Below are 27,780 nucleotides of genomic sequence, written 5' to 3'. Positions count from 1 at the left end.
ACTCTCCTTGCACTTTGAAGAAAGTGTGATTTGATGTAGTAGAAGTAAGTATTTCAAAACCAAAGTAGAGAGGAGAGAATTGGAAGGATGATTACTCAAGATTTGTGATTTTATGATCCAGGTTAGCTTTATATAATGAAGACTTCTTCACAGTTCCTATGGAAATAACTGATTTAAGCACAACACACGGAGAAGATGTTACTTCTAGAAGGAAGTACACGTTGAGACTCCCTCTCATCTTAGAAGAAAGATAACTTTAAAGAAGAAGAAATTTAAAAGTTGCTCCTTTAGGTTTTATGGTAAAATATTTAAGACTCTTTAAACCTAAATGAATCTTGTGTTGTAGCCCAGCTTGTGACCTAGTGTTCATTTTTCTACTATTACACAGAACTTTGTGTGATTTGGGCTATTCTTACCAGCCGCACGGTTCAGTGTTCAGGAGCTCAGACTTTAGGACCACATTACTTCAGTTCAAGCCCTATTCTCACCACTTCCCAGTCATTTAAACTTGAACAGGTCCCTTGGTCTCCCTGAATCTTGGTTTTCTACATCTACAAAGAAGAAATAATTGCTCTACCTATTCAATTGGTGTGTAGGTTAAAAAATATCCATACACATAAAGCATGAGGATAGTACTTAGCAGACTCTATAAATGACATGTAAGCAATTCAGCTTTTCTCTCAAAAATTTATAAAAAATAAGGGTAATTATCATTATTGTTGTGGCTGTCATAATTGCAGCTTAAAGAAGTGAATATTTTCTCTGAGTTTTCTTTTTTTAAATTTTATTTTAAGAGATTAAGACAAAAGAGGACAAAACAAAGCAGAACAGAACATTGTAAGCAACACAGCACTTCACCACAAGACAACCAGATATTAACAGTAGCTACCATAATGTCTCTTTCTTTGAAACAGTTGAGCATACCTTCACATACAATAGTATCAAACATAATAAAATAGTATAAAACCATTCAAAAGAATGAAAGCATAGAGGACTGCAAAACCAGATAACAGGAAATGAACATTGGCTACTGTAATATCTTATTTTCCTCAAAAAAGTTGTCCATACCAACACATATAATAAAATCAAATAAAACACAACAGGATAGAACCAATCAAAACAGAAGAACAAAAGCATTAAGGACTTCAAAACAAGATGATAGGAAATCAGCAATGGCTACCATAATGTCTCGTTTTCTTCAAAATAGTTGTTCATACCATCACACATAATAAAATTAAATAAAACAGAATAAAACCATTCTCACTAATGAATGAAAACATTCTAAGGCTTAAAAGCAACGTAATGGGGAATCATGATTAACATAAAATCTTATGTATTCTTACCATTTCTTACACTAGGGAAATTATACAGTATTTATACATGTGAGTTTGTTTTGCTTATGAGTATGGTTTTAAGTTGCATCCATTTATTTATAAATATATCAGTGTGATCATTCTTTATAGCTGAGTAGTACTCCATTGTATAAAATACCACATCTTTTTTATCCATTCCTCAGTTGATGGACACTTAGGTTGTTTCCAGGATCTGGCTATTACAAATTATGCTGCTATAAACATGGGTGTACATATATCCCTGTGGTATGATGTTTCCAGTTCTTCTAGGAATATGCCTAGAAGTGGAATAGCTGAGTCAAATGGGACTTCCAATCCCAGGTTTCTGAGGAATCTCCACACTGACATCCACAGTGGTTGCACCAGTCAACACTCCCACAAACAGTGCAGGAGAGTTCCTTTTTCCCCACAGCCTCTCCAGCATTTGTTCTTGGTAATTTTCTTGATTCTGGCCATTCTTTCAGGAGTGAGATGAAATCTCAGTGTTGTTTTAATTTGCATTTCTCGAATGACTAAAGATAATGAACATTTTTTCATGTATTTATTTGCATTTGTATTTCTTCATCTGAGAACTGTGTATTCATCTCAGATGCTCATTTTTGGATTGGGTCTTTGAATTTTGGGAGTCTGACCTTTTTTAATCCTTTATATGTTCTAGACAGAAGTCCTTTGTCTGAGGGACAGTTTACTAGGATTTTTTCCATTTGTGGGCTTTCTTTTCACTATGCTGGAGATTTCTTTCGACATGCAGAAACTCTTTAATAAGATGTGATCCCAGTTACTGATTCTGGGAAGTATTTCCATGTGGTTTGATTCCTGTTCTCTACCTACCCCTATGTCTTCAAGATTTTTACCCAATTTGTCTTCCAACAGATTTAGTGTTTCTGCTTTAATAGTTAGATCTTTGATCCATTTAGATTTTAGTTTAGCACATGGTGATAAGCATGGGTCTAGTTTTACTTTTTGGCATATGGAAAGCTAGTTTTTCCAGCACCATTTATTAAAGAAACTGTCATTCTTCCAGTGAACATTTTTCACCCCTTTATCAAAGATAAGGTGGTTGAGTGTGTTTGTAGTTGTGGTTGTATCTTCTCATCTGTTCTATTGATCTTCAGATCTGTTTTTATTCCAGTACTATGGTGATTTTACTACAGTAGCTTCGTAGTATAACTTCAAGTCAGAGATTGTGATGCCTCCTGCCTTGCCTTTGGTGCTTAGAATTGGTCTCTTCTGGTTCCAGATGAACTTTAGGAGTGATTTCTCTAGATCTATGAGGTATGTTAGTGGTATTTTCACTGGGATTGCATTGAATCTGTATAACAGTTTTGGAAAAATGGTCATTTTCACAATATTTATTCTTCCTATCTATGAACAGGGGATATCTTTCCATTTTCTGAGGTCTTCTTCGATTTCTTTTTCAGGGTATTATAATTTTCCCTGTATAGATCTTTTATTTCTTTTGTAAGATTAATTCCTAAGTATTTCATTGTTTTGGATGCATGTGAATCGTATGGTTTCTCTTATTTCTCTCTCAGTGACTTTGTTATTAGTGTATAGGAATGCTATTGATTTTTGAGTATTGACTTTGTATCCAGCTACATTACTGAATTTATTTATTATATCTAGGAGTCTTTCAATGGAGTTTTAGGGGTCTTCTATGTAGAGTATCATGTCATCTGCATGTAATGATTATTTAACTTCCTCTTTTCCTATCTTTACTCATTTTATTTTCTCTCTTGTCTAATTGCTCTGGCTAGTAACTATGTTGAATAGGAGTGGTGATAAGGGACCTCCTTATCTTGTGCCTGATTTTAAGGTAGAGGCTTTCAGTTTTTGGCCATTTAATGAGGCTGGCTGTTTGTTTGTTGTAGATGGCCTTTATCATATTGGAGTAAAGACCATTTATTTCAATTTTCTGTAAGGTTTTTATCATGAATGTGTGTTGGGCCTTATCAAAAGCTTTTTCTGTATCTATAGAAATGATCATGTGATTCTTACTCTTGGCTCTATTGATATGGTGGATTACATTTATTGATTTATGTATATTGAACCATCCCTGTATGCCTGGGATGAATCTCACTTGATCACGGTGTATAATCTTCTTGATGATTTGCTGCATCCTGTTTGCTGATATTTTATTGAGGATTTTTGCATCTATGTTCATTAGGGAGATTGGCCTGTAGTTCTCTTTTTTAGTTGGGTCTTTCTCAGGTTTTGATACTAGAGTAATATTTGCTTCCAGGAACGACTGAGGAAGAACTGCTTCCCTTTTGATTTCATTGAAGAGTTAGAGGAGTGTCAACATTAAGTTTTCTTCGTATTTCTTGTAGAATTCCACAGTGAATCCGTTTGGGCCTGGCCTCTTCTTTGTAGGTAAGGACTTAGCTACATTTTCAATTTCATGAATAGAAATTGAGTTATTCAGCAGTTCTTGATCCAGCTTTGGTACTTCATATGTTTCTAGGAATCTGTGCATTTCTTCTGTGTTATCAAATCTCTGAGAGTAGAGGTTTTCGAAATAGGTATTGATGATCTTCTGTATTTCCACAAAGTCTGTAGTGATTTCACATTTTTCATTCCTTATTGCATGAATTTGAGCTTTTTCTTTCCTTTTTTAAAATTTTTCCTTTTTCTTTCCCTTGGTTAGGGGCTTATCAATTTTATTTATTTTTTCAAAGAACCAACTCTCCGATTCATTGATTCTTTGTTTTCTTAGTCTCTATTGCATTAATTTCTGCTCTGATTTTTATAATTTCCTCCCTTCTTTGGCTTTGGGCTTGACTTGCTCTTCTTTTTCTAGATGTTTGAGATGTAGCTTCAGGTTATTTATTTGTATTCATTCTGTTTTCCTGATATGGGAACTCAGTGCAGTAAATTTTCCTCTGAGGACCGCTTTCATTGCATCCCACAGATTCTGTTAAGTTGTATTTGTATTTTTGTTTGCTTGCAGGTATTGTTAATTTCTTCTTTAATTTTCCCTGTCACCCACTGATTGCTCAAGAGTGTATTATTCAATTTCCTTGTGTTTGTTTGGTTTTTGCAATTTCTTTTATCATTAATTTCTAGTTTCATGGTGCTATGCTCTGATAATGTGCATGAAATAATTTCAACTCTTTGGCATTTACTTAAATATGTTGTGTGGGCTAGTATATGGTCTATTTTAGAGAAAATCCCATGTACTGCTGAGAAGAATGTATATTCTGATGTTGTTGGATGGAACACTCTGTGTACATCCATTTGTTCACAGGTGTGATTCAGTTCTGTTATTTTTTTGCTGGATTTTCTGTCTGGTTGATCTGTCCCATCATGTCAATGGTGTGTTTAGGTCTTCTGTTATAATTGTGTTATTGCTTATTTGATTTTTAATTTCTGTTAATACTTGTTTTGTAAAGCTGGGTGCTCTGGAATTTGGTTCATATATATTTAAGATTGTTATCTCTTCCTCTTGAAGTTTTACCACAACTAGTATGTAGCGACCTTCTTTATCTCTTTGGATCATTCACCTTGAAGTTCACATTGTCTTCAAACAGAATAGCTACCCCCACTTTTTTTGGATTCCTGTTGCATGAAGTATTGTTTTCCATACTTTGACTTTCAGTCTATGAGTTTCTTTTTGGGTTAGATGGGTTTCTTGTATACAGCATATGGCTGGATGCTGTTTCTTGATCCATTCTGCCAGTCTGTTTCTTTTAATTGGTGAATTGAGACCATTTTCATTAATGGTTATAATTATTATATATTGGTTTATTGTTGACATGTTATCTTTCTGCTGTTGTATCTTTACCTTTTCATTGTGTTTAATTGTCTGCCTTGCTTAGTGGTTTTTTCCTATGTGTTAGAATGTCTTTCAGTAGTTTTGCAGGGTTGGCTTGGTGATCATGAAGTTCTTCAGCTGTTCTTTGTCATAGAAGTATCTTGTTTCTCCATCCATTTTGAAGGACAGTTTTGCAGGGTACATTAGTCTGGGTTGGAAATCATTTTCCTTTACAATCTGAAATACTTCACTCCATGCTCTTCTTGATTTCATTATTTGTGCTGAGAAGTTTTCTGTGATTCTGATAGGTTTTCATTTATAGGGAATCTGTGTTTTCTCTCTAACAGCTTTTAATATTCTATTCTTTTGTTGGATTTTTGGGATGGTGATTATTATATGTCTGGGTGTAGTTTTATTTTGTTTATGGCTATTTGGAGTTCTATATGTTTCACTGATCCTAATACCAGTTTCCAATCTCATGTTTGGGATATTTTTAGCTATTACTTCTCTAAATATCCTCTTGACATCCTTTATATTGTCCCCTTCTTTTTCATTTATCCTTATCAACCTACTGTTGTTTTCCTTTGCATCATCTTGCAGCTGTTAAATTGTTATTTCCTGATTCCTTGTTATTTTTAAAAGACCTTTCCTTCCTGATTACTAGCTGCAATCTTGTCTTCAAGGTCTGAAATTCTATCTTCACTTTGTTGAGGTGGTTTTGACAACTTTCTGTATATCTCTTTGAATCTGCTTCATGTATTCTGTTTATTTCTTATATGGTGTATCCAGAGATTCTATCTTTTTGTTTTGTTACTCTAATTTTTTTTAACTGTATCTTCTTTAGATGTGTTCAGCATTTCTTTCATTACTTTTATCATTTCTTCTCTTACCTGGCAGAGTATTTCTAATTTGAGTTCCTTTATAGCCTCCCCAAGTTGCTTCTTTATTCAGTTGCTATCATTTCAGGCATTTAAGGTGTATGGCTTATATTTTCTTCTATGTACATGGCTCCCAGGCTTTCTTGGGATGAGCTGGAGATTTTATTTATTTATTTATTTATTTATTTATTTATTTATTTATTTTGGTACCAGGGATTGAACTCATGACTGTGCGCTTGCAAGGCAGGTGCTTATGCCGCTGAGCTAAATCCCCAGCCCCTGGGCTGAAGGTTTGACATTGCATTTTGATCTTTCATCTTGTTATTTTCCTATATTTCTGTGTGTTGAGCGATGTTTCATAACTTCCCCTGGGCATGTTGGAAATTGCCTCCTATGCCCTCAGCTCCTAGGACTGAATAGATGTGAGTGTAACCCAGTCATCCCCACAGGACCTCCTGTGCCACTTCTGGTGTTCAAGGAAGCTGGGCGGGCTCCTGAGCACTGTGGATGGTGGTCCAAAGGTCTCTCCTGGTTAGTGCCATTGCACTGGAACTCACCTCACAGTGTTCTCGGTTCCTGGAATTGAATGAAGGTTGCTGGGCGTGGTCTAGTCAGGCCATCGAAACCTCTGGAGCCTATTCCAGTGTTTCAGGAAGGAGACTTGACTCCTTCCCTTGACTCCTCCTGGGTGGACACTTAACCACTGGCAGTGATGGTCTAACTCTCCCCAGGCCAGCACCAGCCTGCTGGAACACACCTTGCATGGCCTCAGCTCCCCAGATTCTTCCCTGAGTTTTCTAATTTATTATCATACAGAAACCCTGATATAATAGAGAATGAAATTCCATCTTTAAAAGTCATACAAATATATTTTTCTACACAGATTTTTGGAGTTGATTTTTCAAATGTTACAGATATATTTTCTTTAAATGATTTTTTCTGGTGCTGGGAATTGAACCCAGGGCCTGATGCAAGCTAGACACTGAAACTTTGTGACTTTTGTACATGGAGAAAGAAAATGTAGATTCTTTTTTTTAAGATAATAAGGCAGTGAAGTTAAGTGAGATTTGATCTAAACCTGATATAGAAATAATAGCACTTCCTGTAATCTTGAGTCATCTTCCAGCTCACTCTGGTGTCCTGTTTACCTTTGTTTCCTGCAGCTGTCTATTGGTGTTGGGCTCTGGGAAATCACCTCCTAACAATAACAATTTGCTCTTCCTGATCTAGTGAAGATAACTTTCCCTGGTGAGATCTAAATGCCAGTTTCTTTCTTCTTCTCTCTCTCTTTTGTTTCATTCATTTTTGTATTTTTTTTCTTTAATTTTCTTTTTGACCTGCTTTTCTTTCCAAATCATAGTTTCACACTCAACTTGGTAGCACATATACCAAACTGTAGTTTCCCTTGACTCCTCCTGGAGTTTAATGTGGATTCTTTCTTTTCTCCTCCATTCTCTCCTCAATAATTGCTTAGGATGTCCCACTTCCCAAATCCTTGTGCTTTTCGGCTCTTTGGAAACTCTGCTTTTATCTGCCCTGTGCCTGCGATCAACACAAAGCACGCCAGCTGGAGTTGGTGCTGGTGACCAGGCAGCCCCAGTACTGCCATCTCCTCTCTATGAAAGTTTACTTTTCTGGTTGAGTGCCTTTTACTATAGAGCATGTTAAGGGCCTTTACTGATTGAAGAAGGTGCACCCTGGAACTCCAAGATTTCCTTTTCCTCTCCAGTTTTGGCCAAGGGCTCCGAATGGGACCCAAGAAGAACTGGCACAGAAATTTAAAACCAAGTGTCTGCTTACCTGTCCCAGATATGCTGGAAACTGTAAGACAGTGCCCACCCATAGCTGGGGACATATCTGACTCTGCCAATGGAGAAGACCACACCAAAGTCAAGGCCCTGGGAGGGCCTCTTCCAGGTCCCCAGTCTGAGTGCATAAAAATCTAGGACTGAGTCCCTCTAACAGCGACAACCAGACAGACTTGTCTTTAGTTCCTGTTCATGCAAAGGGTATTTACAGGCTGTCCCCAAATCTCTCTGTGTACACCAGGGGTTAGGGAGAAGTTGTAGTCTATTTCTGCTATAGCGTGACACCAGTCACAGATCAGAGCAGAGGCTCAAACTTTTCTAGCCTAGCTGGGCTTCTCGAAAGCTCCACCCTGTCAGCTACTCCTTCTATTAAGCCACCCCAGGGTCACTGTTGATCTCAGGGTGTCTCCTTTCATACTGGAAGCTGCTGATGAGTGTGAAATCCAGCAGCAGCCCTGAAAGGCCTAGGATAAAGATTAAGGCACACTGCTGTGGAGCCAGCCCTGCCTCAGGCTTTCTCAAGGGCAGGGTTTCTAGATCTAGAAGAACTCAAAAAGCACTGCCCACAGCCAAAAGTCCCCAAAGAGTGTGCATCTCCCATTCAGAGAATGGAATGGAGCCTTGGGTCTCAGACCCAGAGGGAGGCCTCACACAACCTTTTTTTCCCCCTTTGGTGCCATAAATCAAACTCAGGACCTTGTGCTTGTCAGGCAGAGGCTTGTTTCACTGAGCTATAGCCCTAGCCAGTCTCACCTAATCTTGCAGAGCTCTCGAATTTGTGTGCTCAGACCAAGTCTCCCTTCTGGAGCACACCTTGTGTGAAGCTTGCCCTACCCACAATCCCTGCTCCCTGTCAGGGCAAGCAGCCCTCTGGTGGCCCACTAGACTATGGCTGGGCTCTAGCCCAGTCACTGGTCAATTAGAGCCAAGGCCCTCCCATTTGGATTTAGGTACACAGAGAGACTGATCTAGCTACATGGGCTAGCTACTGTGGGGTCTGGGTTGTAGGAGGAAACTTAAAACCCAGGAAGCTCAGTTCCTACAGTCACAGTCAGTGAGGCACAGCCAGAGGAAGAAGCCAGTGTTTACATCTGCTGCATCCTCCCCAAGCTGAGTCTGGGAAGGCACTGCTGGCAGGTGGGGAGTGATGGGATGTGACCATGGAGACTTCCATAGAACAGCCAAGGAAGTAGTGCTCGGCAGGGCCAGCTCACCAGTCAGAGAGTCCAGTTCTGGCAGGAGCAGCCAGCCCTCTTCCCTGCCAGGCCCCCACCCCCCGCCCCGTTAAAGCCTGTGTGGCCGGCACTCTCTCCTACATTGCACAGCATTTCGGTGCTTGAGTTTGTTTCCCTAGCCCCCGCCATCGGGAGGCTGCCTCATCTTTGTGTTACAGAAGAGGAGACTGAGGCACAAGCAGGACACAGGATTTCTCTGTGAGCTCGTGACTGGTAAGCCACATTGCTGACGCCCAGACCTGGCTGTCTAGGCTCCCGGATCATGCTGTCTTGCACCTGTCTGAGGGTCCTCTAAAGTCCGTTCCCTGCCCAGCTGCCAGCGAGCAGCAGGGCAATCTGGTAAATATTTATTGGATTAAGACTCTAGCTCCTTCCTGTCATTCACGGCAGGAAGGAAGATGGAAAATGGGGAGCTGGCGAGGGCAGGGAGCTGAATGGCAAGAGGAGAGCCGCAGCAGACCAGCCCCCCTGCACTCCAGGCTGCCAGGCCCTAGCAATGTTCCCCGTGAGGCTCAGGATCTCCAGCGCACAAACCCATGGGCACTAAGCTTTTTTCATTCCTGCTGCTGCGTGGGGACAGCCCCATGCGATGAGGCCCCGCCTATAACCCCTTGAGGTGGTGGTTGGAAGGCAGAGTGGGTGCTGCCTCCACACTGGGAGACAATGGGCAGACTCCTCCTGGGTAAACAAGCATTGGTGTGTGAAAACCCTCTCAAGTTTGGGTCACAAATCGTCACCAGGTGGCAGTTCCCAGTGTTCTCCCCAGGTGGTTACAGCTGTGCCCCTGCTGAAAACAGTAGGCTGTAGGGTCTCGCACAGTGCACTAGCTGTGTGACTTGAGCAAGTTACTCACCCTTTCTGATCAGATTTCTCACCTATAGAATGAAATTAATGCAGTCATCTTCTATAGTGGTTGGAAGGACGAGGGTATTTTAGGTACAGTGGTTCACACGGGGCTTTACACATTTTCATTGATGATTGTTAAATTTCACTACTGGAATTCCTCCTCCTGCTCAAGTACTAACCAGCTATCACAGTGGGGAGCATACTTATTACGGTAATCAGGTCTTTCTGGGAAAAAGTCATTCCTACCTTGATATAGCTCCAAAGCGTTGCTTTTCTCTTGTCACAATAACAAAAGGCATAAGCACAAAGTGTTGGGGTTGTCTAGCGTGAGGTTTGTTCATGTGTGTGTGGTAGTCAGCTGACCGGCTCTGTGGGGCCACCACACACATGTCCCCATCTGCCATCTGCAGCCTGGATATCAGTGCTCAGCCCTGTGGGTCTCTCTTCTTCCTGGGGTGCCCTGGGTGGGTCCTGATGGCAGTGTGGAGGAGCCTGAGGTGCCCACAGGACCCTGCAAGCACTATTCCACCCTACTTGGGCACTGTGGCTAACATCCCTCTGGCCCAGCTATGCAGTCACATGACTGAGACCAGGTTTGAGGCCTGGGAAAGTGAACTCTTTGTGTGTGTTTTGAGACAAGCTCTTGCTGAGTCGCCCACACTAGTCCTAAACTCGCAATCCTCCTGCCTCAGTCTTCTGAGTAGCAGGGATTGTAGATGTGTATCCCTGTGGCTGACTTGGGTCACCTCTTTAGTGACAGAAACTGAAATGAGTGACATGGCAGAGGATGTTGGGTGAGAGAAACACTGTGAATGCTATGCTTGTCCTGGCCTTGCTGGTATTAGGCTCTCTTCACAGAGCAGATGACCCTTGAAAACAACCCCAGCAGCCTGATGACCTGCAAAGTCACAGCTGCTTCCCATACAAACACTACAAAGCTTAGTACCACCAAGTTTTGGTTTGTCTTGGCCTTTTAGGCCAGTGTTAAGGGAGACTTCTTCCAGAGGATTCTCTCCTTTCTGTCTTGTGAGTAGGAGTGTAACTGTTACTTCTTTCTGTCTGTATTTCCAAGTGTGTCTGCATCACTCCCACTCACAGTAGGGAACCTATTTCCACAGCAGCGTCTCCTGTCATCCACTTGGGTCCCTACCAGGGACAAAGCTGTGAAACTTTTCAGACTCTGGTGATTCTCTTCCCTGTGCCTCTTACTGTTCGCTTGAAGGGAATGCCCCTCTGCTATTCTTTGGAACTAAAATGTTCCCCCAAAGCCTCATGTGCTTTTAGGCAGGACTCTGGGAAGGTGATTGGAATGTGGGAGTGCTGTAACTGCCATCAAGGGGTAGGGTCTGAAGGGCAGCAGTGAGTCACTGGGAAAATGACCTGGAAGAGGATATCTATCTTTCTGGCCTGTCTTCACGCTCTGCTTTTCTGGCTGCCATGATGCGAGTAGCTTCCAACATTCTCCCACCATTCCTTTCCTGCCTCAGAGGCAGCCGACTACAGACTGAATGTATAAAACCCATGACCCAAAATAAACTGCTCTTCTTTTAAACTGTGGGTATCAGGTACTTTGCCCCAGCAGTCAGACAGCTTCTCATATGAATATAATGACCTAAAGGCTACAGTGGTCTTCCATAATAAATCGGCTCAAATATTCTCACATATTTGAACGTTCTAATCCCTCATCAACACTACACTAAGGCAATCTTAGTGTTTCTGCCTTATTCAGCTATATTATTTAGTGAAAAATAAACAGTCTCAGAAGGCTATATAATGTATGATTCTAATTACAAAATATTTTTGGAGTGGCAAACCTAGTGGTTGTCAGAGGATAGGAATGGTCTGTATTTGGGCAAGGGTAGAGAGGAGATGGTGGATGGGAGGGGATATGGTGACTATAAACTCAAAGGCATTCCCTGAGGCAGCTCCTTGATAGTGATGGAACAATTCCACACTGATTTTACGCATTGCTTAGTAATATAAAATGGCATAGGTTGAAATTTATGTCTGTACATGAATTTTTATAGTACGTCTATTCATAATTGCCAAAACTTGGATGTGACCAAGGTGCCCTTCAGTAGATGAATAAATAAGTAAATTGTGATACTACCAGACAATTAGTCTGGTAGTATCACAAGCTAGTCATAAAAGACATGGTGAAAACCTAAATGCATCTTACTAAGTAAAAGCAAATCTGAAAAGGTTACATACTGAAGGGTTTTGCTGAAGGGTTAACTATCCTTTACCCAAAATTCTTGAGACCAGTAAGAGTTTGGGATTTATTTTGGAATATTTGCATATACAAGAGACATTTTAGGGTGGGATCCCTGTCTTAACACTAGATTCTTTTGTTTTATATATGTCTTAGACACATAGCTTGAAAGTAACTTTACACTGTATATTAGTGAGTCTGCATTTTGACTGTGACCTTGTCACAAGAAATCAGGTGGAATTTTTACTTGTGATGTCATGTCTGTGCTCAGAGTTTTGGGAGAATTTTGGATTTTAGATTTTCAAATTAGGGATATTTTGGACATTCTGGAAAAGCAAAACTATACAGACAGTGAAAAGGCCATCTGTCAAGGGCTGGAGAAGGCAGATAAAGTGTGCCAGACCCTAACTCAGCAAAGGTGTCCTGTGTGGACCTGCTGTGGAGGACAGGATTCATTATGTTTATCCACGCTCATGGGATGCACAACTCCAGGGGCAAAGCCAGTGTTAAGTAAGCAAGCAAGTAAATAAGTAAATAAACACTCAAGTCTTTCTCAGTGTTGGAAATTGAACCCAGAGTCTTGTGCATGCTAGGTAAGTGTTCTACTACTGAGCTACATCCCAGCCCCGTGAAATTTATTTTTAAATTGCATAGACATTCTCTCTCTCTCTCTCTCTCTCTCTGCTCTCTGTCTCTGTCTCTGTCTCTCTCTCTCTCTCTCTCTCTCTCTCTCTCTCTCACACACACACACACACACACACACACACACACACACACACTAGTTTAAAAAAAAGATAGGACCTAAGTAAAATGTGTAGTTTAGTTAATAGTAATATTTCATTTCTTGGTCTTGATATTTGATACTATAACTTTAGGGTATGTTATGGCTGGGGGAAGCTAGAAGGAGGGTGCACAGAACTCTCAATACTATTTTTGTAGTTTCCTGTGGTTGTGTAATTATTTCAAAATACAAGGTTAAAATTTTTAACTCTTTAGAATTAATCTGAAATTAATTCTGTGTTTGGTATGAGGTGAGATTCTAAATTGATTTATATTCGCTTGGTTGACCAGTACTATATCTTGATTAATGCTTTTGTGCCTTTCTAATTTGTGGAGCTTCCTATGGGATTCGTTAAACTCTCCAACACTCTGCAGTCTCCTTCTAATTAACCTGACTGTGTTGTTCTGTGTATCCTTGGTCTTGTGCCAATAACACACTGATTTAATTATCATTCCTGGTAACACTAATGATTCATTATTTATCCTAACAATCATGAAGTGGTGGAGGACATAAAAGAAAATCTGTGTTTTCCAAGCACTTAGTATGACCAAGGCCCATTACTAAGATCTTCTCATAGCTTATGTCACTTAATGAAATGTGTGGAGAATTCAGGTAATCATTCTGTATCACAAACTAGCAAAGGAACTAGTTTGGGTCAAACCCAGTCCTATCAATTCCAAAGACTATTTTCAAGCTACTATCATATCCTATCTCTTCTTTAAAAAGTACTTCATCTCTTTATTCTTCCACTCCAACTTACAAAATCATTTAGTCTTGATATGAATAGAAAATACATACTTGATTTTGGTGGTTGGGTAGGATGAAATTTATAAATTAATTGTGAAAAGTTAACTATCTTTGCATTGTTTTTCATTGATTGGATATAAAAATTTTTATTACTCAGCTTTCTTTCCTCGCACTGACAAACAGGTATTTAGGCTTCTATTACAGACTGAGCCTGTCTAATTCAAAAATCCAGAATCTGAAATTTTTTGAGGATTGACATGATACTCAACAACTTTTGGATTTGTAATTTTTGGATTAGAGCTGCTCAGCCAATAAAGTTTATGGAAATCTGAAACACTGCTGACCCCAAGCATTTCAGATCAGAGATACTCAACCTGTATAAATAATGTGATAAATAACATCTTTATGCTTTTGGAGGGGTTCTGAGAATTGAATTCAGGACCTTGCATTTGCCAGGAAGGTGCTTATGACACTGAGATATATCTCCAGCCTTCTTACACATGTTGTATCTCACATGTATACAAGACTATACATTAAATTCCTTAGAGTGAAATTTCTGGACCTAAGTGTTGGTGCCATTATAATTTTGATAGATGTTTCCCAAATTGCCTTCCAGAAAGTAAAACAGATTTACACGAACACCATGCATAGGAAAATACCCATATTTCTCTCTGAGCCTCACAGGTGCCCACCTAACAAGTGGCAATAGTATTCTATTATACATACATTCTCTTCTAAAATGAACTGCAGATTTCCCCCTGGCCTGTCAACATTTCTTTTGACTTGTACAGAGGATTGATCTCCATTCTGACTTTTTCTTTTCTTCTAGTCAAGTTTGTCAGTTGTTTTTCATGGTTTCTGGCCCTTCCTTAAGTCTATACTAGATGACAAGAAGTGAAAATATTTATTTCTTCTAGTAATTGTATAGTTCTTTTAAATCTTTCAGTCGCTAGGGTTTTTATCTGAAGGTCTATCAACACTGTCTTTTAATTAAGCCATTTTTCTACTAACGTGAAGTGTCAACTGACTGTGCTAGAGTTCTGTTTGTATTTGAAATTATTTCTGGATCTTCAAGTCTGCTTCACTGAGCTCTATGACTATACATGTGTCAGCATCACACAATTTTCATATTATATTTTAATAATATACTTTATTATCTGAGAACAGTTTGTGCTCATTTTCTTTCCCAAAGTGATAACCTTTTTGGTTTTAACTGGGGTATACGACCCATGCTTGAGACCCGGACCTTCCTTTCTGTCCTCTCCAGCCAACATCCCAGCCCTCAGTCCTTAGTTCTCAGAGTCATTTCTCTCAGCCTCATCCTGCACTGCAGACGGTGAGCAGAACTGTAAGCCACTGGACAGTGTCCGTCCCTTCAGCAGGGCTTTCCTGAGAGCTCTGTCAATAATGTAATGCCTCTTCGGTCCAGTGGTATCCATCCTCCCATGGACCAGGCACAAGGCTTAAAGTATTTCTCTTGTTCCAGTTCTCAGAATAAGTTCTGAGGTTTGATGTTTTTCTCCAACTAATATCAAATAGCAGGCTTGTAATTTTCCCAAATTTAAAAGTATTTTCCCCTGGTTTCCTGGCTGGCTCAAACTTGTGAAAATATTCTCAATTTCAACTTTACTTCCTCTGACATTGTACAAGACAGTGTGTGGCAAAGTCTTAGAATATTAAATGTTTTTGACGTTTTCACTCTGACTTGCCAACTTCTCCTTCAATTCTTTTTCCTTCTTATAAAGACAAATTAGAAAACAGTCACTCTTTAACCTTTGGCTTTGCTATTTCTTTTCCCTTTGTGCTACCCAGTCCTATTTCCCTATCATTCTTCGCTATTGATTTTGGATGATTCAGTGTTTCCTTTTGTGCTTTGCAAAGCCACAATTTTGAGTAGATCTAGAAATGCTGGCAGCTTTTGGCAACATACTCAGTCTTGCTACTAAAGACATCAGAAATTGCCTTACAAATAGGTTTATTGTCTCTGCCTGTGTTTATGAAAATAAACACTGTTGACAGTCATTGGCAAAGATCTTCAAACTTGTCATCTGACAAGGCCTAAGTGACCTGTCAAATATCCTGCTGTGCCATTAACAGCAAATATGTATTCAACTTCACCTCCAAAACCTTGGCCATAGTGTGACAAAAGGACTTTGGATGGGGCATTGGGAGCCCTGAGTATCCAGTCAATGTCTGGCTGGACGGGGGTGGGGGGTCCTCCCTAGACTCTGGAGAGAAAAGCCGTTGAATAGTCCATAAGCATAGTTGTAGCATATAGATATTCTAGGTTTTCCTGAAATGGTAAGAGCCAGGGAGAATGAAGATTTTGAAGGTGACTTTATTATTTTACTTTTTTCTGCACAAATTTATTCCCCAGATTTTTACCCAATCTCTGGAGTATGTTTTATGAAAAGTTAGGTAGTCAAAGGGCAAATGGTAGGATAAAAATATTTAAGTCATCTCTAGGCTGGGTGAGCAGATGCTGAATAGTTGGATATGCAGGAAAGATAATGCTGAGGGATGAGATCAGGCAGCTTCATGGCCCCGGGGATGTCTCATGAAGAGGACCACAAGGAAGCCTGTGCCCAGGAGATGGCGAAGGTGCTCATTGCTGACCCAGTGGACCCTGCTGGCCACCTACCTAGTCAAGTGTTCTCTCAGTCTGAGGCCATGCCCATCAGGAAGGAGCCAGAACTATATGAAGTGCTCACTGACTCATGGAAAGTATGTGATACTCCAAGGTACAGGAAACTTATCATAGTAAGAAGTAAACCTTCTCATTGCTTTGTGGTCTTTTGGCTAAGATCAATTGGCAGCTTCCTTTGAGCTTGCCAATTGCTAATTGAAAACCAGAGATAGTGTTAACTTGAAAAAGGGTTTTCACTGTCTTGCACTGCAGACCTACTTTCCACATGCCTTTGAAATCATCAATAAATTCTGTGATTCTCATGAAAGGGGACTTTTAGTAGCAAGTATAAAATGGGCTCACCTGTGTGATGAGGCATGGGAAAAAAATAGATTGTTGACTTAGGGAGGACTGGATAGCTACAGATCTGGGAGCTGATTCACCTGCCAGTCAGGGAAACCCATCCAGAGCAAACCTTTCCTAGAGGGAAGAGAGAAACATCTTGTGGATACTCACCCATTTCATCCCAGGCTGAGAAACAGGGCTCACTCTGACTCATAAATGCCCAAATTTTCCTGGATTTTTAGTCTTTTGTTCAGCTATAATTACATATCTTTTGAAGTCATCTTAGTCTTGACTTTAATCTCACAGGTCACTGTCATGTGGGTGAGTCACCATGTATCAGGCCAGCCTTCTAGCCTCCAGCAGCTCTCCCTTGATCAAAGTGGCCCCATCTCATCCCTCTCTGGTTGAGGGCCTTCTGGGCTATGAGTGAGATCCAGGGGAGTGAAACAGGCCTCTGTGTCCTAAGGACAAGCACCTTTCCAGGCTGGGAGGACAACCCTTCCTCTATCACACGCCAATTCACTTTACTCAACTCTCTGCCTGCTGGAGAGATGACTCATGTTTACTCTTGGTGGAGTGTTTCAAATTCCATAATCTTATCACATTCATTTCAGCTTATCACCATGATTTTGATTTCACTTACTTTGAGTGCAAGAATATAGAAACATGACTTCTTGGATGTAATGTCTGTTCAGGGGGGAAAATCGTCTTCATTAATCTAATAATGGATATTTACTAGGGGTAAATAGGATTAAAGGATACTTACCAGGGGTGCATCCACACTAGCGGCACAGAGGATCTGAGCTCTGCCCAACTCAGTGTCCCAGCACAATCCATTAGGGGAACACCTGACCAGTCTCACAGGTCACAAAGGTAATGAGCCCAGCCCAACCCAGAACCCCAGAGCCACCCATCAGGGAGTGACCAGCCTAGCCAATGGGGCTTGGAGAATTTCAGCTCCATCCATCAGAGCACAAGACTCCAGCTCCATAGATCAGGGGTGTGGCCCAGCTAGCCACGTGGTGGGTCCTGAAGGTTCTGAACTCCTCCCAGCCAGGAGCAATGGAGTAGCTATTCTATTTGCAGACAATGTGAACTTCAAACCAAGAATGATCAAAAGAGATAAAGCAGGTCACTACACACTTGTTAGGGGAAAACATCAAGAGAAAATATATATGCACCAAATATGGGAGCACCCAACTATGTAAGACAAATCTTAATAGACAGGAAAATTCAAATAAACAATAATACAGTTATAACAGGGGACCTTAGCACCCCATTGTCACAGAGATAGGTCAACCAAATAAAAAATCAGCAAAGAAATAACAGAACCGAATTAAACTTGTGAACAAATGGACCTAGTAGATGTGTAACTAGTGTTCTACCCAATAACACCAGAATATACAGTCTTCTTAGCTACATAAAGGTCATTCTCTAAAATAGATCATATACTGGCCCACAGAACATGTTTAAGTAAATGCAAAGAAACTGAAATAATTCCATGCATATCATCTGACCATAATGCAATAAAATTGGAAATTAATGACAAGAACTCCATAAACATATAGAAATTAAATAACACTCTCCTAAACAACCAGTGGGTCACAGAGGAAATTAGAAAAGAAATTAAATAATATCTACAATTGAACAAAAATGCAAATACAAATTACCAGGACACAATGAAAGCAGTCCTCAGCGAAATTTATAGCACTAAACTCCCACATGAGGAAAAAGGAACAAACACAAATAAACAACCTAATGCTACACCTCAAACTTCTAGAAAAAGAAGAGCAAGTCAAGCCCAGAGCCAAAAGAAGGGAGGAAATTATAAAGATCAGAGCAGAAATTAATGCAATTGAAACTAATAAAACAGTATAAAGAATTAATAAATCAAAGAGTTGGTTCTTTGAAAGAATAAATAAAATTGATAAACCCCTAGCCAACCTGATCAAAAACAGGAAAGAAAAAACTCAAATCTGTGCAATAAGAAATAAAAAGGGTAAAATCACTACAGACTCTGTGGAAATACAGAATATCATCATACCTACTTTGAAAATCTTTACTCTTGGATATTCAATAACACAGAAGAAATGGACATATTCCTAGAAATGTATGAATTATCAAAACTGAATCAAGAAGATGTGAAACTGCTGAATAACCCAATTTCAGTTAATGAAGTTAAAAATGTAATTAGAATCTTACAAAAAAAAAAAAAAAAAGAAAAGAAAAGCCTAGGTCCTGATGGATTCACTGCTGAATTCTACAAGAAATTTAGGGAAGATTGAATGCCAACACTCCTCAGACTCTTCAATAAAATAGAAAAAGAAGCAAGTCCCCCTAACTCATTCCTAGAAGCAAGTATTACCCTACTACCAAAACCAGAGAAAGATCCAAGCAAAAAAGAAAATTATAGGCCAATCTCTCTAATGAACATAGATGCAGAAATCCTCAACAAAATATTGGCAAATAGAATGCAACAAGTCATTAAGAAGATTATGCACTATGATCAAATGGGATTCATCCCAGGAATGCAGGAGTGGTTCAACATATGCAAATCAATCAATGTAATACACCATATCAACAGAGCTAAAAGACAAGAATCTCATGATCATCTCAATAGATGCAGATAACATTTCCACGAAATCCAACACTCATTCATGATTTAAAAAACCCTACAGAAAATCAGAATAGATGATTTTTATCTCAGTCTGATAAAAGCCATATATGATAAAGCAACAGCCAACATCTTACTAAATGGATAAAAACTGAAAGTTTTTCGATCAAAAATCAGGAACAAGACAAGGATGTCCATTATCACCACTTCTATTCAATACAGTTCTGGAAACATTAGCCAGTAATTAGACAAGAGAGAGAAATAAAAGGAATAGGGGTAGGAAAGGAAGAAGTTAAATTATCATTATTTGCAGATATGATACTCTACACAGAAGACCCCTGAAAGTCCATTGAAAGACTTCTAGATGTAATAACCAAATTTGTAACGTAGCTGGATACAAGGTCAACATTCAAAAATCAATAGCACCCTAGCAGTGAAGCCTGCAGTAGGTTGACCTGGAGGGGCGGGCCCACCATAGCCTACCCAGGTCTGTGTCTCCCTGGTGCTGCTGCAGTGGGCAGGAACACCTAGCCGGCGCAATTCAAACAGGTTGGGGCCAACAGGGAAGGAAGCTGGGCCTCCTATACATGCTTAAATATAAGGAACAAAGAATATGGGAAGAGGGAGCAACAAGAAAGGGTCCTCGGCCCCCAATCCTGAGAAACATTCAATAGTAGACATGGCACCAATAAACATAAAGCGCTATCTCCAGAGCCTCATAGACGAGTTCAGGAATGAAGTTATTAATGTCCTGAAGCAAGACATAAGCAGAATAGCTAGAGAAATGCTAAGCACCGCCCAAGAAAAAACAGATGGTGAAATGGAAGAACAAAAAAAAAGGGGGGGGGGAATTGTTTCATGGAGAAGATAGATAAAACATAGAATACATAAAGCAGATTCAAAGAGATTACCAGGAAACTAAAAATTTTATCGAAAACTGGTATAACAGCTTGAAAGAAACTAAGGACAGATTATCTGAACTGGAGGGCAGAATTGTAATATGGGAGCATGAAATGAAAAACTTCTTAAAAATAACAAAAAGCAAACAGCAACAATACAAAAAGTAGAAGATGATAAGAGGATCTATAACTTAAGAATTAAGAACATAAGAGAAGAAGTGGGGACACAAACAAATGGACTACAAAAGCTATTCACAGAAATAATCCAAGAGAATTTCCCTAATTTGGCAAATGGTAAAGATACTCAGATATATGAGGCATATAGTACTCCAGCTACCTACAACCCAAACAGACCTACACCCAGGCATATAATAATCAAAATTCCAGAAATCCAACATAAAAACAGAATATTGAAAACCATCAGAGACAAGAAACAGACACTTACAAGGGAATACCCATCAAAATTACAGCAGACTTCTTGGCACAAACCATCAAATCACGAAGAGTGTGGGGGGAAATAATTCAAGCTTTGAAAGATAATAATCTCCAGCCAAGGTTGATATATCCTGCACAACTGTCCCTAGAAATTGATGGAAAAACAAGGTGCTTCCAGGATAAAGAGGAACTAGGGGAATTTGCAACCACTAATTCAACTCTACAGAGAATACTGCAGGATAGTCTAAAAAAGGAAAATACCAAGATGCCAGAAATAGTGGCAGAGAGGCCACAATGAATGGAGCAGAAAATGAAATGGAGAAGACAAACTGACAACAAACGACAGAAAAAGAGCTCAACAGAAATGAGGCAGAGAAGATTGGAAGGTGGGAACAGCAATTTTGGAGAGAACAAGACATCATAATAGCTAGTGCTGATTTAGTATCATCTTGTTTAGAAGTCCCATCAAACATGTATTTTTCTGTCTCCATTGGTCTTAAAAGGTTGTATCTTATTGGATTTTATTATATATGATAATATAAGCAAAAACTTTTATAGACAAGGAATTCATATAGAAACCATTGTTCATTTTCTGTCAATTAGTTCTAAATACCCTGTAATAATGTCATCCTCTTGAATGGTTTTATAGTGTCTTGATATGTTTGGTGCTACAGTATAAGTTATACTCAAAGATTTCAAGGAAAGAGACACTATCGTAACTACTGTTATGTTGTGATATCTTGTGAAACACTATTTTGCTTAAGTGGTTGTGATTTGACCTGTGCTGTTCTGTTGTTACGCCCTCTTTCATCTCAATCCCCCCCTTTTTAAAATTATTTACTTTTTTCTTTTTATTTTTTAATTAAGGTAGAAATAAATAAAAAATAGCAGGATACATTATAGTAACCTACTTTGATTTCCTACTAAGATTTATTTTAGATCCAGCAGTAAGATAGCTGAGTCAAATGGAATCTCTGATCCTAGCTTTCTAAAGAATCTCCACACTGATTTCCATAGTGGTTGCACCAGGCTACACTCCCACAAACAGTGGGTAACAGTTCCTTTTCCTCCACAACCCTTACACCCTTAATCACCTCTTCGTGATTTGATGGTTTGTGCCAAGAAGTCTGCTGTAATTTTGATGGGTATTCCCTTGTAAGTGTCTGTTTCTTGTCTCTGATGGTTTTCAATATTCTGTTTTTATGTTGGATTTCTGGAATTTTGATTATTATATGCCTGGGTGTAGGTCTGTTTGGGTTGTAGGTAGCTGGAGTACTAGGAAATTTTGAAATCCTGTATTGCCCTCACCGTCTTGTTTTGACTGTTTTTCCTCTATTCTGCTTTGCTTGATAGTACTAAGTTCGAAAGTATAGGCATAACTATGAAGACAATAAGAATCATTATGACACCCATTCCGGTTGACTATTAGTTTCTTTTAAAATCCTGTAATGTCTCCAATGCTTTGGTTTTATTCTTTACTGTTTAGTTCAATTTTATTATAACTGCCAATTCTTCTTAAAATAGCAAGAGGCAGTGTGGTAACCATTGTTGATCACCTTATATTTTGTTTTTACATTATCTATTATGTCCATCCTTTTGATTTGACTGACTCTGTTCTGATATGTTGCATTTGGTTTTACTCTCTTCAAAAAAAGTAATAAGGACTGTGGGAGTAATAAAACCCAAAATGTGTAATTGTCATTGTACAAAAGAAAAGAAAAGAAAGTGCTCTAAAGGTTATAACAGCATATATGTTTAAGTGTGTAAGATAGATAACCATATTACTGAATGTTTTTTGGATCATTGAACAAAACTGTTTGCACTCTCACTGTTTGAAAGTCCACTTTATATGCTTCAAATTTGTAATGTGAACAACTATTTTTAAGATGAGAATATGTAATCTATTAACTAGAGATTTCTTACTGTTTATTTTTTAAATTTTGTATTACTTGTACCCTTTTTCTGTTTTTTTCCTTATTCTCCTTAACTAAAAAAAAGTAACTTTGTAAATTCTATTTAAACTTATAAAGAATTTTTTAAAAATCAGGCCCTCAAAATTCAAGCATACAATCTAAAAATGGGCATCTGAGATGAATACATACTTCTCAGATGAAGAGATATAAATATATGAAAAAATGTTCAACATCAATGGTCATTCAGGAAATGCAAATTAAAACAACACTGAGATCGCATCTCACCCCAGAAAGAATGGCCAAGATTAAAAAATCAACCAATAGCAAATGCTGGATGGGTTGTGGAGGAAAAGGAACTGTTACCCACTGTTTGTGGGAGTGTAGCCTGGTGCAACCACTATGGAAATCAGTGTGGAGATTCTTTAGAAAGCTAGGATCAGAGATTCCATTTGACTCAGCTATCTTACTGCTGGACATTTTCCCAGAAGAATTAAAAACATCATACCACAATGATATATGGGCACCCATATTTATAGCAACACAATTTGTAATAGTCAAATTGTGGAAACAACCCAAGTGTCCAACAAACAAGGAATGGATAAAAAGATGTGATATTTTTATATAATAGAGTACTACTCAACTGTAAAGAAAGATTGCATTGAGACTTTTATAAGTAAATGGACATGGCTTGAAACCATACTCATAAGTGAAATAAATCAAACTCATGTGTTTAAATACTATATTGTCTCCCTAGTGCAAGAAACTGAAAAAGTACATATGATACAAAATCTATTATAAATACTGTGTAAGTGTAAGAAACTGCTCAAAAAGGAAAAGTAATTGGGATAGGGGAAAGGAGGAAAGAAGGAAGGGAAAAGGAAAAGACATAAATTTGTGTGTATATATACTTACATATGAGGCTAAAATGACTATACTATTAGCTACTGAAAAAGAAAAGTTAATACATGATTAGATCAATTTTACATGTTTATATCTGTTATTTTAAGCAACACTTTTGAAAGTAACAATGTGCAGTATTACAACCATTGTCAAATTCCTGTCATCTTGTTTTGTAAGTGTATACTGTTATTGTATTGGGTTTGCTGTTGTTGTTTATCTCTTTTCACTTTTCTATATCTTTTTTCTCTTAAATAGATAAAAAATTAATGGAAAAAAGGTATTGATCAAAATCCCACTGAGAATGAATAAATACAGTATGTGATAATGAATTTTTCAGTAATGAAAATGAATAAATCACAACTGCATGACATAAAATAAATAAATCTTAGAAACAATGCAGAGTGAAACAAATCAAGTGCTAAAATCTATCTAATAATTTTATAAAAAATAAGATGTAGTTAATGAACTAGATACGTAGATAGGTTAGTAACATTTGTGAACATGGAACGCTAATATGTATGTTAGTTTCTTGTGACTGCTGTACCAGATGACCACAGCCTTGGTGGCCTGAAACAAAAGATTAGCCAGGTGTGATGGCTCACACTTGTAAGCCCAGCGCTCAGAAGTTTGCAAGTTTAAGACCAGCTTGAAGCCAACTTGGGCTACACAGTGAGTTCAAGTCCAGTCTGGACTGCCTAGCGAGACCTTGTCCTAAAAAACCAAACCAAAAAACAAAAGAGTTATTATTTTCTCATAGTTCTGGAGGCCAGATATTTGAAACTGTTCCACTGTGTTAAAAATCGAAGTGTTGGCAGGGCTGTGGTTGCTCCCAAAGTCCTAGGAAAGAATGTGCTTCTTATTTCCTCCAGCTTCTTGTGGCCACCAGACCTTGGTCACTTCACTCTAACATCTGCCTCCACAGTCATGCTGCATTTTCTTCTGCAGTCAAATCTTCCCTGTCCCTTTTCATTGAGACACTGTCGAGTTTTGGATCCAGCTGGATAGCTCAGTAATTTCACTTACTTTACTGATGATACTGACTCGTGTGCTTTTGTTTTGGTAGATTCACACAGGTACATAGCTTATTTTGATAATTTTTACTGCCATTACCCTGCCTCTTCCCCTGGTTTCATATAGAAGTCAATTCGTATATTTTGTTCATATCCATTCTCTTGTTACTTATCCTTACTTCTTCTCTCTTTAACACCTATTCCCTTCCTCTTATCTAGTAATGGTCAAAATTTTTCATTCAGTCACATCTACAGTGTCTTCATCATGTACAGTAATATTCACAAGTCTAGGTATTAGAATGCATACATCTTGTGGGCTCATTATTTGGCCTGCTATTATGTATATAAATTGTGCACAGGCACACATGGTTTTCCTGGAATGGTAAATACTAATTTTGGGATCAGGGTGCAGGAACAGTCTTGGGCAGGTTTTCGAGAGTGATTAACATCTCTTCCTGCACCAAGCTTGGTCACTCCAAGTTGGTATCTTCAATCAGGGTGTATTTATACAATGCAAATGGACACGCACTGAAAAGCAGAGCTCTCCCCCGGAGAACTGGAATGTACTGTCAGAAGTGTGGCTGCTATGTTGGTAGGGAAGGCAGAGGGGGAATCACACTTTGTAATGCTCTAGTGTTAAAATTAGGTAGTATGTTAACAGTGTTTGTTTTAGTGTGCTTTGAATTTACATAGATTTTGTATACCCACATAATATTGATTTTTTTATTTAAAAGGGAAGTAAATTAGGCATGGTGGCATATACCTAATGTCCCACTACTCTGAGAGGCTAAGACAGAAGGCAGAATCACAAATTTGAGCATAGCTTGGGCAAGATCCTGGAAAAAAGAAAAAAAAAAATGAAAGGTTGTGGGGAGGAGGTGGTGCTGGGCCTATATTTAATCCCAGGAAGAAAAGAAAGAAAGAAAAAAAGATTACCAAGTGCAGTTGCTGGTGGAAAGTAGGATGATACTCTGGAAAGTAATATAGCAGTTTCTCAACTAAACACACTCTTGTTTTGTGATGTGTGATCACACTACATGATGAATATTTAAATTTTAAAAATTGATCACAATAAAGACACACTGCCATTCATGCCTTTCAACAAACTTTCTCCCTCTTTTGACACACTCATCCCATCGTTCTTGCCTCTTTCTGAAGCAGTTCTAAGAGTCCTCCTTTGTGTCTTCATGAGATCTGAACAAACATACACACAGAAAATACTGCTGCTGAATGTCATCCAATAGAAAGGGAGGTTTGTAGAAAGCTTACCTTGAGTTTTCATTCACCTTACCAGGCCTGGTAAAATGGAACTTCTGGCTCTTCTTCAAAGTCAAAATCACTACAAAAGGTAAATATTTTGAATTCATTGAGCACAAAGAGGCAGTATGACAGCACAACTAAAGACACTGTAGAGAGAGGATTTCTAGAGCCGCTTCAGAAATGGCAAGAATATGGGTAAGTGTGCTCAAAGAATGGGAGATTAATGTTGTGTCTTTTACTGTAATAAATCTTTTACAAATTTCAACTATCACCATGTTTTCCAATCACATTTCATATAAGCCAATACTTACATTATTGAAAATTTATCCTGAGTAAGTGAAAACTTGTATTTTCGTATAAAACCTGGACACAAAGCACACTACAGCTTTACTTAACAATAGCCCTAAAGTGAAAATAACCAAAATGGCCTTCCATGAGTGACTAATTAAAATGCTATTGTGCTTAGTTATTGATACAGGCAAAACATGAATGGACCTCAAAGATAGTATGTTGAGTGACAAGAGCCAATTTAAAAGGTCACATTATATGAATCTATATTGCCTTCATCAAATGACAAAATTATGGGGTGGGAGAGCAAATTAGTGGTTGACAGAGATTAGGGATAGTTGGGGAAGAAGAGCAGTAGGTATTACATTAAAGGAGCAGCCTGAGGAAGGTCTCAGTAGTGATGATTCTACCTCTTGGTTTGGCAGTATTTCAAAAATCAGGGGCTGGGGATTTAGCTCAGCGGCATAAGCGCCAGCCTTGAAAGCAGGCAGTCGTGAGTTCAATCCCTGGTACCGAAAAAAACAAAGCCAAAAAAAAACAAAACAAAACAAAAAAAAAATCATAAATCAGTACACATGTACAGTGTGTCAGTATCATTTTCGTGATCCTGATGTTACAGTCTAGTTTATAAGATGTCACCACTGGAGAAAAAACTGGAGGAAGGTGTGGAGGGCCTGTCTGTACCCTTTCTCCAGCTTCCTGGGAACCTTGAACGAAATGCACAAAAGTAAATTAAGTTAGAAACCTTAAACTTTTGAAAGAAAAAAAAGTGAAAAGCTATGATTGCTTTTATACCTTCCTTCAAACAATCTCATGTCTATGCTAACATACCTGATTTTCTCCAAATCATCCTTCAGAATAGGCTGTGTGACCAAACAGACCCCCGGTTGTTCCGCAGCAATCCCCGCCTCCTTGCTGGTGAGGCCTTTTCTCCTGAGAGCTGCACCCATCACATGAGTCTGTCCCCATCACACTGGCTGTGGGCTGTGTTCATGTAACTTTCATCTGGCTCCTGCTCGATGCCTTATCTGGAGCAGGCAAACATTCCCTCATCTTTTTGTCTCAATCATTTCATCAGGGTGGGGAACAGGCAAAAGGTTTCTTCTGAATTGTGACCTTCTAGATGTTTCTTCTCTGTGGGCTGCTTTCCTTCTCTGTCCCATTCTGTCGGGCTGACTCTGACCACCGGGCAGTAATTAAAAAATATTTTCCCACAAAAGCAGCCCACTGAAGTTCATAGACTTCTTTTCTCTTTCTGGTTGTTGTATTTCAGCTTTCCTTAGCCAGCTGATTAATAATAACTTTTGCTTCTATTCTCTCCCATTGAGTAAATTCCAGCAACAACCTGTGACAATCTCTGAACAGGCCAGAAAATTCCAACTTTGGTGAAATAATAGATAGAGTGGATGGGCAAGGGACTTGCTGGTCAAGGAATTCAGATCCTTTATCGCGAAGAATCACAGCACCTAGGCACAATACCTTGCAGCCTGGGCACTGCTCTGGAACCATACTTGGGACAAAGTGATTTTAGACTGTGACCTCTTCTCCCACTATTCTTCCCTTCCTTAAGATTCTTACTGGGAACTATGCTTGTTGGTGAGGTTTCTATTTCCTCTCTGTGTGTTTTCTTTCTTTTGGTAAAAGTAATTTATAAAAATGTTCATCTATATGCCAAAGTTGAAAGCAAGCTGCTGTATACTTCTGAAGGAGGACTGCACTCCTCCACATTACACTTCCGTCCTGAGCCCCAGAGTCTACAACCCGGCCTGAAGTCCTTTCACCATTTCTCCAATATTTGCCATATATACTTTTACTACAGACATCTTGATTTTAGAATATAAACATTTTCAGATGAAAAATAACTAAAACTGTCATTC

At 38.9% G+C, this 27,780-nt stretch overlaps 1 long non-coding RNA gene across 1 annotated transcript in view; it reads right to left on the bottom strand.

The window, feature by feature from the left end:
- LOC134478142 (uncharacterized) overlaps positions 1-27,780 on the bottom strand; it is an 82,609-nt gene that overhangs the window by 23,371 nt on the left and 31,458 nt on the right. The window contains exon 2 of the long non-coding RNA XR_010050586.1: positions 25,625-25,694. This is a non-coding gene — a long non-coding RNA (uncharacterized LOC134478142). The remainder of the gene's footprint in view (positions 1-25,624; positions 25,695-27,780) is intronic.

This window comes from Cavia porcellus, unplaced genomic scaffold (assembly GCF_034190915.1).
Source record: "Cavia porcellus strain 051 isolate PalLab524CR breed Dunkin Hartley unplaced genomic scaffold, mCavPor4.1 scaffold_11, whole genome shotgun sequence".
Classification (NCBI taxonomy): domain Eukaryota; kingdom Metazoa; phylum Chordata; class Mammalia; order Rodentia; family Caviidae; genus Cavia; species Cavia porcellus.
Note: the sequence above shows the minus strand (reverse complement) of the source record. Positions and strands in the feature narration are given on the sequence as shown.